The sequence below is a fragment of the Crocodylus porosus genome, unplaced genomic scaffold (genome assembly GCF_001723895.1).
Source record: "Crocodylus porosus isolate Cpor-Errol unplaced genomic scaffold, CroPor_comp1, whole genome shotgun sequence".
Lineage (NCBI taxonomy): Eukaryota > Metazoa > Chordata > Crocodylia > Crocodylidae > Crocodylus > Crocodylus porosus.
This window is the reverse complement of record NW_017728921.1, coordinates 23,953,260-23,964,532: the sequence shown is the minus strand read 5'-3', so window position 1 is coordinate 23,964,532 and position 11,273 is coordinate 23,953,260.

The following is an 11,273-nucleotide window of genomic DNA, read 5'->3' as shown; positions in this document are numbered from 1 at the left end:
GCCAGGACTAGTAGAGCAGAAGGTCTCGGGGGGACCACACCCGTAAGGGGGTGCAGCTCAGGGAGCTATGCAGCCGGGAATGAAGGCGGAAAAGGCTGCCTGAATGGAGGGATCCAGGTGGGGTTCAAAGAGCAGGATTCTGGGGCCCAGTGCAGGGCCAACGATGTGGATAACATCTGGATGCCATCTGCGAGGCTTGGGCCGCGGTGTAGGGGAGGAACGGAACCGCAGATAGTGTCCCCTGGCATCGGGGCAAGAAATGGGCAGCTTCCTGCTTAATCACCATCAATTAATCAATTAACAAGGCGTGGTGGGCTAGAAGGCAGGCGCTTAGCCCAGAAACAGGTGGGCGGACCACTGGGAAATTGGCCCAGAGAAGGCCCCTTGTTACACAGCTGCACCTCCAGAAATGTAATATATCTCATCCAGTGCATCAAATGCCCTGATGAAAAATACGTAGGAGAGACCAAACAACAACTGCACACCAGAATGAATGCACACTGGAAATCTATCAAAGACAAGAATAGCCAGTTACTCTTGGGGACACATTTCTCACAAGACAATCACTCTCTCTCCAAGCTCTCAGTTCTAGTCCTCAAAGGGAACTTACAAACCACTTTTCACAGACAAGCCTATGAACGTCACTTCATCAACCTCCTGGATACAAAAAATCATGGACTAAATATAGACATTGGTTTTATGACACATTATAACCTGCCTAACATCTGACTTCCCAGGTACCTCTCTACTATTTACCTGCTACATTCATCCCCCTTTTCCCCACACCCAGCCTGTCTCACCCACTGACTCCTAAATTTATATCTTCACTGACTGCCTGTCTTGCATGCAGACCAGCCTCTGGCTTCTTTACTATTCATTCAATCCAGGAAGAGCACACACCAACTGCAGAGGTTTCCTCAGCCTGACAAAGGGTTTTTAAACCCGAAAGCTAGCTAAGAACATTTTTTCCCAACTATTTAGGTTGGTCTAATAAAAGATATCAGATTCACCCAAAGAACCTTGTCTGCCTTGCAGCTTTTGATTAATTTGTGGGTATAAACTGGAACTAGAATACAGCAAAAAGCCAAAAATAAGCAAGCTAGATGTACGTTTGGGACTGTGCACAAGGAAACAGCTCCTGGTGTTTGATCCTACTATGTTCAGATAAACAGGACTATGTGTGCATTCTTTTTAAATATACAGCGGTGGTCACCAAACAGTGGATCTTGATCCACTGGTAGATCTTGGAGTTGATCCGAAGCTGGGGTGGGGGGCTGAGTGCCCACATGCATGCATGCGTGCACCCCAGCCCAGCAGGTCAGTCTGTGGGGGAGGGAAGGGGTAGGGGCTAGATTGAGGCCCTCATAGTGAGGGACAGTGCTGCAGAGGTAAGTTGAGTGGGGCCCTGGCCAGGTGGGACTTACCTGCTGGGAGGGATGCCCCCAAATAATTTTTTCTCCCTCTGCCTCAATCTGCCCCCACCCTTCCCCTCTCCACAGACATACTTGCTGGGCAATGGGGTGGCAGCACAAAGTAGATCTTGGGTTGCTTTTAAATGCCAAAGCTGATCTCCTACTTAAAAAGTTTGGAGACCACTGATATACAGGATGGAATCAAATAAATTCCCATCTTCGTCTGTTTTTCCTTGTAATCATAGCAACGCAAATACACCCAAGTACTGGCTAACCACTAAAGCAAAAAGGGGCAACAGTACATTAAAGATTGTTATGGTGCCATGGTATTCTGAGAACATAGACTATTGGAGTGATAGATTAGATGCTGCCCTGTAATAACTTGTGAACTTTATATGCAGAATAATGGAATAAATAACTTTGTCCAAGTGAAAAGAAAGGCTCTTAAAGATGAAGGTGGCAGGAACTACTGGTTACACCTCCCTACAGATTAAGGATCTGGGGTACAATAAGCCTACCCAGAACTTGACTGGAAAGATTTAAAAGGGGCTTCACATGTCTATTGCAAAAAACAAAAAACACAAACCCGCCTTTTCCTTTACCAGGGGTGGCCAGAGTTACCCTGGGAGCCACATCTGATTCTCCACCAAAAATTCAAGAGTGTGTGTGGGGGGTGGGGGAGAGGAGGGGTGCTGAGACCCGAAGTGGAGGTGACCCTGCTCCCCCCCTGCACCAATGAGCCACTCTGGCTTTCGCCATGGGGAGTGCGCACTGGGGTAAGAAGCACAGTTGCAGCCCTCACCCCAGCAGCCTGGTGCCTAAGTCAGCAGTCCCAGAGGGAGAGAAGGAGGGATGAGGGCAGGCTTGGGGTGCGCTCCCTGTGGGGAGAGCTGGACTGTGGGTGTGCCGGGTGTGCTGTCCCCTGGAGCCATCTCACTGGGTTTCAGCCAATTTCCAAAGAGCTGCAAGTACTGTGGCTCTATACTTCTCCCTAGCTGCCACCACTACCTGGAGGTTTACAACTCTCTTTGTAGCTTCACCTCTATTTACTAGTCATTAGGGCTGTGTGAAGCTTTGGGTGGTCGGTCGATGCGGAGGAGATTCGGCCCGATTTGGTGGCTGAATCTTCAAATCCGAATTGAATCAGACCAATAAAAAGGTCGAAATCTTTGGAAAAGATTTGGAGAGCTTTGATGATTTCGGCAGTCCCCGCCCACTGCAGCACAGAGCTGAACCCAGACTCAGAGCTAGTAAGTAGGGGGCTGGAGGAGAGGGGAGGGGACCATGGGGAACCCTTGCCAGGCCCCCTCCCCTGCGTGCTCCCCCAGCCCCCCTATGGCTGCCCTGCCTGCCCCAGCTCCCAGTGCTTTAAAAAAAAGGTCCAACTCACCGGGTGCTGCTGGGTGGGAGGGGTGATCCCTGCTGTCCCCCACTGCCCCACACTGCATGGGGGGCTCTGCATGAGCCCCCCAACCCCTGCCAGCTCCCCCAGCCCCCTGCCATGGCTGCCCTGCCCTCTGCAGCTCCATCCCTTTGAGGAAAAAAAACAAAAATGAAAACCCACCTGGGACTCACCAGCCTCTGCAGCGGCCTCAGGGCTTTGCAGGGCTTGTGGAAGAGCCCCTCGTGTGGCATGGGGCAGCAGAGATTGCCCCCGCTGCTTGTCAGGAACCAGTGAGCCCAGAGTTTTGGGTTTTTTTTTTCCTTAAAGGGCCAGAGCTGGTGCGAGCAGGGCAGCCATGGGGGGGCGGGCCTGGGATAATGAGGAGGATTGGGGTGCTCATGCAGAGCCCCCCATGCAGCATGGGACAGTGGGGGGCAGCGGGGATTGCCCCCTTCTCAGCAGTTGCAAGTGAGTGTGAGCTTTTTTTTCAAAGTGCTGGGAGCTGGGGCAGCCATTGCAGGGGCTGGGAGAGTGGGCGGGGGATGGGGCCTGTGTGATTTGGAGATTTCTCCGTATCAAATTGGGACAGTGATTCGAATCACCGAATTGAATCACTGTCCCCCAAATCGGCCAAATCTGAAGTGAAACCTAGCCGCTTCATACTGGCCTACTAGTCATCATTTGCAGTTGGGGCACCACCTTCCAGCTAGGTAGCTATTAGTCACTAACTACTTGCAGTTTGGTTTTTAGCCCCTGAAGGCTGAGCACCTCCTTACACTTTTATGCCATGTTTTGATTCTACTGTTAATATTAATAATTTGTTTTAAGAATTTTCAGGGTTATTGTTTTCACTGCTGATCACAAGTTCATGAAGAGAAGAACCACAGGCACTTGATCACAGTTGGTACAAAGGGAACTGTAACCAATGGCCTAGGCCAAGAGCAGGATAATTGAGAAGGCTGGGACTGTAATGGCACAGAATCCAACACCTGTAAGAGGTATTAACTGGAACAATCATGGTCTTTAAGCAGGCCCTAATTAACTAGAGTTGCCATGTAGGTCACATTTCTTAGAAACATCAATTAAATTTTCCAGAACAGGTATCCAATTTTCTTTGAGAGAGAGGTTTTCTTCCCTTCAGTGACATAGTGACTTTTCTTCAAAACAATCTAACACTAAAATGGTTTTATTAAAATAAGATTTATTAGGAATGTAGGACTGGAAGGGTCCTCCTGGGTCACTCTGTCTAATTCATGTCATTTAATCCCTTTCATAAACTGAAGCTTCATCTCAAATTTAGTTGTTTTTTTTGTCCCCACTACTCTTACTAGCAAGCTGTTTCAGAACCTTACAGTTCTGATGGTTAGAAACTTTCTTCACATTTCCAGCCTGAATTTATTCATGTCTAATTTATATCCTTTGATTTTGTACCAATATTGTCCTTAGGCTTAACTCTGTTCCTGGTGTTTGCCAACTTAATGTATTTACAGAGCAGTCATCTCTTCTTTCAGCCTTCTTTGTGCTAAGTCAAACTTTTTAGTCTCCTCTTGTAAGACAGGCTTTCCATTCTGCCAATAATCCTAATACCTCTTCTCTGCATCAGTTTCTGTTTGAATTTGGATTTCCTAAATACGGATGACCAGAACAGTATGTAGTATTTCAGATGAGGTCTCACCAGGTTCTGGCATGATGTTGTTAATACTTTCTTCTCTTCTGGAAATACCTCACCTGTATATCCTAGGATTGCATCCCCTTTTCCTCTTGCTGGCTGCTACTGCCTAATACTTTCAGGTCTTTCTCCTCTATTATTTCAAAGCGATGAGTGTCAGCTTATAGCAGAAAATGTTGTTATTAATCTTTAGGGACTTAGCCTTGGACTTTGTAATATTAAATCTCACTCCATTTCTAATACTTCTTTCTTCTAGGTCATGCATCTTTTCATGTATGTGTCAATCCTTCTCTACATGTGGATGATGCCCCCCGTTTAGTAATTTGAAAATCTTTGCACAGTCCAATTTTTCGCACAAAGGTCATCAATAAAAATATTAAATTGGATCATTCCAGGATTGATCCTTGAGGAACTGTACTACTAGCCTTCCTTTGGCCTGATGTTTCCCCTTTCATCACCATCTGTCGTTACCTCTCTTTGGCCAGTTTCTTACCCGTTTTACAATTCTTGTACCAATCCCTATCATCTCCATTGGGTCCACTCATTTCCCGTGCAGCACTGTCCAAATACTTTACTAAAATTCAAATAGATGGGATCAAATAGATGGGTATTTCCTTCCAGAAAATCAGTTATCAAAAAAATATATCTGGTTACTTTAGCATGACCTACCTTTGATAAATCCATGTTGTATTGTGTCCTATTTTCCATTTATCTCTTTATGTCTTTAATTTATTTTCCCTTCTAAATATTTTATAAACCCTCCGGTACTACTGATGATCCTGTGCCTAGATCCCATTTTCTGTTACTTTAAGTACAGATACTAAATTTGCTTTTCCCTAGTCATTAAATACCATCTTGACTTGATACATTTATCAGTGATTCTTGGTACTGGACCTACAATTCTATATGTCAGTTCTTTCAGATTATTGGGCTGGAGATGATCCAGTTTCCCTTGGGTTAGACACCTGGTAGGATCTGGGGAGAAAGTTTAGAGTATGCCTCTGTAGCAGGAAGCTTAGTCCTCCCACTACTTAAAGAGAAGGCAGACTGCAGGTGGCAATCAGGAGTCATGTGACCCAAAAAGGGATGCCCATGATGCCCTGGAGTTGAACCCTGCTATATTTGTTGCATTGGCTGAGAAGGGTTGTGGTGATGCAGTTTACCTGGGTAGAACAGTGGACCTGTGAGTGAAGGAAGGAAGTGAACAGCAAGGCTGAGGGTCAAGGACCCTGGTCCTAGGAGGACAGTGAAAAGTGGCTAGAGGGCCAGAGGGAGACCCCTAGGGGGAAAAGGTACAGAGAAATATGAGGGCCCAGTGGGGCAAAAGGTCTTGTGGGTCACAAATCAAAATAAGATGGTCAGATTGGGAATCCTCAAGGGCTGCAAGAAGAAACACCAGCAAAAGGTGGCAAAACTGCAGAAGAACTAAAGGTCTCATGGGTTGCTATGAGATGACCAGAATGGGGTTCCTCATCCTCAAAAGCTGTGGAGAGGATACCCAGAAAGCCCCAAAAGGAAACCTCCTGGTCCTGGGTAAGACTGAAAACTGCACCCTACTAGGGGTTGATGTCACAGTGGTGGGACTATTTGTGGTGGGGTAGCCCCTAAAAAGTGCTACTGGTGACAACCTACAGAGAAAGGTAGGCATAGGGTGCCTGAAAACCCTAGCCCCCACTGCCTTGTGGATTATCCCCAGGAAGGGAAAAGGCTAAGGCCCTACACCCTGACAGAAAAGGACACTCACGGAGGTGAACAGGGAAAACACCAGGTGAAGGTGTGAGCTTGGTGCTTCTGGTACTTTAAGAGAAGGCAGACTGCAGATGGAGCAAGTGTTGCAGGAGGCAATCATGAATCATGTGACCCAAAAAGGGGTTCCAGGGGTATCAGGGCCACTCCTGGAGTCTAATCCTGCTACAACCTCTCAGAATGAAGCAGGGGAAGACTTTTTTGGAGACCGATGATTATTATAGTTCTTATTTGAATGATTATTTTAATATTGCTGTTGTATTGCTAACCATGTGTTAGGGTGCCTACAGTCATTAGCTAGGCATCTTTCTATTACACATACATAAATACTGCACTCCTCCTTGTGCAGCCTGTCAGTGGGGTAACCACTCCCTTGCAGGTGCCTGTTGCTCTCTCTCCCTTCCTCACAGCCCTAATATCAGAGAAAAATGAGAATGATAAATCCAATTTATCACTATACCAAATGTCATCTCCTTTCTCTTGTGCAGAGTGGTATACCCTAGTACCTCTGCAGCAAATAACATTATCTTCCTTCTCATGCCATGTGTACAGTGTAGTTTTAAAAATCATTTACTGTTATTATAATTGCTGTTGGATATAAACTTAAGTGTCTTGTTTTTCCTCTTCTTATCTGTATTTTTTAAGTGTTCCTCTGAAAGTATAGAAGTGACCTTCAGATCACATTTGCATTCTCAACCGTTCCAGGCAATGGTTTCTTGTTGGAAGACTTTTTAAACTTTCTTTCAAATATTTACTGTCCCTGACCAAATGTGCTAACCTATAAAGCAATGTGTATGCCTTGCTGTTTAAAGGCCAAAATATTTCTATATTTTGTTTACTTTGCTGCTTCTAAAACCAATATAAATTGGTGACAAATATAGTCTTATGGATGATCTATGGGTGTTTTATAGTTACTACATTTGAGTCATGGTTCATCTGGGTGCAGGAAAACAGAAGCACGTTAGATTTTCTCCAGAGGGATGACATGACCTACGCTTACTGAAAAATAGATGTGCATAAAAATAAATAAAATTGCTCTGTTGTATTAACAAACAAATACCACTTTTAGGCAGGAATAACTGAAATCTATTGCAAAAAGCTTAGTTTAAGCAACTTCTGGATATTCTATCATTTCCTGTAATCCAAACCCTGGTATTGTCCTATGTGCTTTTCTTTCATGTCGTGGCAGAGTTTCAGCATTTATCTCCTGCTGTATATATTTTTCCAATTAATCTTGTTTAATTTTTCACCTAGAATTCTGTTTTATTTATTGGCCTTTCTTTTGTCTTATGCTATCCCATTGGCATCCTGTGACCCTTGCTTCATTGGCTAAGAGACTATATGCTGCTTGGGTGGCTGCGACTATGTCTGTTGATGGCACCAGGCCACATGTGTTCCAATAGCTGAGCTGAGTATCAGAAGAGCAAAGTAAAAGCTAGGAGGCTGCTTGTTTTTCTCAGCTGCTGCACTAGGACTGCGCCAAGGAAGTATGGAAAAAAACATGCATTTCTCTTAAGGAGATTCCCATGACTTGACTTCAAATTACAGAAGGATATTTGCACTGCAGAGGCCACAGTAGATCTAGGCACAACCCAGTGCTCCTATGTCCTGCTTCTGACTCCGCTTTCAGATTAATTCATTGTCCAATTAATCTATTGGTAGATGCAGCACTATCTCCTGGAAAGGGTTCTGTGACAGTATATTGTTCTCATCTTCAGTATAGGGACAATGGAAAGAAAATCTTAAACTGATTTAGATTCTCTACTGAAAAGCAAGGTTAATGAACATGAACTGGCATCAGCTGGAGATGTTAAACTCCCAGGAGTCAGGCAGTTGCTTATAAAAGGAGGAAGGGGAAGCATGAGTGAATTACTTGGTTGGTGGGTGTAGTTGGAAAATCTAGCAGTTGCTCTGATGCAGGCAGAAGGGTTTTTATGAAATAACAGTCTTGGTTTACTTTGGTTCTGAGAAAAGTTAATCTGGAGTTTCCTTGTCTAAGTCTTGAACCAAAGATAATTAGGAAAGTTCTTGTTTTCCTCTAAATTGTAAAGAAAAGGGGATTGGGGACCTGACTTATCTTGACTTCTTTTCTTCCCCTTAGACAGAAAGGGATTTGGATCCTGGAAGGGGTGAGTTTTGAAGAAGTTACCATGTGGCTGAAGAGGCTGCTTTGCTTTATATCATTCCTTGGTTGACCTGAGATCTTGGCTGAAGGACTGCTTGTCCACCAATTCAAAGGACCACATTAAGGAATGGGAATTGTGAACAGTCTTTATGGGGGTTCAGGAGTTGTGGGGTAGTCTACAGATCCTTTACTTGTAGCTAATGTAAATCTGGGTTTAAGTTGCCTGAAAGCCAGTACTACCTGTTTTCTTTATTCTGTATCATGCTCTAATTAGTGGGTCTTTGTTTGCTTCTTAATACATCAGTACCCCTGTTTATAAAAACCACCAACACATAATATCCTTGTTTGAAGCCTTTCTGTAGCCTGGAGAAACAGAACTGAGCTTTGGGAACGGAATTTCCTTCCTCATCCTAGTGCAAAACCACAGTACTGTGGGGGGGAAGTCCTTGTTTTGACTACTCCCTTTACAGCAGTCAAGGAGAATGCAGGCACTTCTATACTCTTGCCAGTAAAAGTTGCTGGACCAAGAACATTGAACTGAAAAGAGATGAGGGATATTACTGTAAATGCTGACTAGCACCAATCTATTGGTGGCCTAGTACTCTTTCCCCCCACCCCAGCTACTATAGTGTCTTCTGGAAAATTGGGCAGCTGTTGTTCAGATATATACACAGCTACAACATGCCCTATATACTTCCAAGTTTTGTTTAATGTTTTTAATCATTCAGACTATATTACAATCTGTTAGTTGTAATAATATGATGGATATATTATTGCTATCATGGTATTATTATACTTCAAGCATGTATCTGGGTACACTTTCACCAAGATTTTTCTCTAATCTGAAAAGCACTTGAGCTGTGTACACATACTCTCACTTTTTTTTTCATTTATAAAGTAGATTTTACACTATTGTAGTCTAACTTCATAAGGGTAAACATTCATTTCAAGTGGAAGAAGTTGGTTAACTTGCTCTGCTTTTATGGTCACAATTGTTTTGGAGATGGGATTCAGGATCCCAGAGGAACTTGCAGACCCTGTTTAGTTGTGAGAAGTGCTAGACAATATTAGGAGCTGTCAGTGTTTCTGGGTTTGTTGCAGATCAAAATCATCCTTATTCCTTTGATCATCCTTTCTGACTCAAACTTGCTTGCCTTGGGCTTGCAGTGGCTGTGCTGTCAGGTAATTCTTCATTATTTGGTTCTCCAAATGTAAAAAAGTCCTCTTTTGTCATGTTGTCAGGAAGTGGAACTTCATTCAGGGGATTATCAGATTATATTCCATATCTTTGTTTTGTTCTTACTTATACCACAGCAAAACTACTTTTCTTGACCTGGTTAGAAATTGATTTCAGCTTTGTTTCATCACACCTCAACAATGGCAGAGCTCAAGCTGATAGATTTTTAAACTGTCTGAACTTGAGCCTCAGGGCCAATGTTGAGATGGCTCTGTGCATGTGTGGAAAATAATCCTCTAACAAGTAGTATGTCTTCTGGCTCTGGGTACTAAGCTGATGATTCTGCTTGTCCATCTACTGACTAAATGTGTCACCTCATTCAGGCTTTTGCTAAACTGTCATTAATCAAGGGGAAGCTTAGGAATGTGCTTTGGCAAGCACCTAGGGCATTTTGACTTCTGATCATGAACAGTGGGAGTTTCTCGCTCCCATTTTAGCACGGATAACCACTATTACCATGTCCTCTGGAAGCTGTCCCACATTCTGTTCCCTCAATGGGTGCATATTTTGTCAGAAGGTCTTTTTAGATGAAGTCCTGTTTTGTCAGCACTGTAGATGTTAGCTGAGGAAGACTCCAAGAATGTGAAGAAGTCTTTCACTCCTATTTTTCTTCCACTTGCATGCGCATCTATTTTCCCCACCCAGTGACATTAGCTTACACAATGGAAGAAACGTTTTCAGTCATCACAAGCCTTATAGTCCAACTGAAGTGGCAAGCTGAAGTGTCTTTTTTTTTTTCCCCCCCCCGCTTTAAGGTCTGGAGAGCACTGTTCTCTGTGCCTTCTTGTTGAACAACACAGAGAACCTCAGTGGTGTTGCCTCTTGTCCTTCATGCTTGCATTTTACGACAGCTCTTCATTAATTCATCTTCACAGTCAGAAATTTATTCCTCCATTTCCGGATTCTGCATATAACTGACCTGAGTGACTCCCACTGGACTGCAGTTGATTTTGTTTAAGTTCTTGTAGTTTAACACTCTCTGATTTATCTTTTCCTGCAAGGTGAGAGGGGGGCTTCTTTGGCATTTTTGTTTGGGGGGGGGGTTGTGGTGTTTTTTGTCTTGTTGTTGGTGTCCCCCCCCACCCCAAGTTGGAGAGTGAAAAGGAGGGATGCTACTATAAGGCCTGAAAGAAGGAAAGACTAAAATATAATGCATCAACATATCACAGCACTGCATAGGCCTTGTACAACTGTTGCACGAGTGTCAGTTCTTCTGCTGTTGTTAGGTGGATAATAAATATTAAAGGAAACGCTGGTAAACTGCTATTGCACTTACAAGGGGCTGCTGTGTTTCCTGACGACTGTTTGTAGCTGTTGTACTTGGTGCTGCACAAACCCACGTGCCTTTCTGTGGGCAGGCTCAAGCGGGGGTGTCCAACCTCTGGCCCGCGTGCCAAATGCGGTTGGTGGAGCCTTGGCATCTTGTGAGCTGTGAAACGCGGTGGTGGGGGAGCAGTGGCAGTTAATCCCGCCACCTCTCCCCCTGCTAAATCCCCAAGCGCGCTGCGGCGGGTTAGAGCTGGGCCATGCCCCGTCCTTCTGCAGGCGGCTGGGCAGCTACCCCCACGGCTGAGGTCAGGCTATGCCTCCTCCCCTCGGCGCAGGGCGGGGGGAACCGAGGCTGAGGCTTGGGCTGGCCTGCGCCTGGAGGCCGGCGAGGCCCAGGCGGTGGCTCCCGCGGCGGCGGCGGCGGCGGCAGC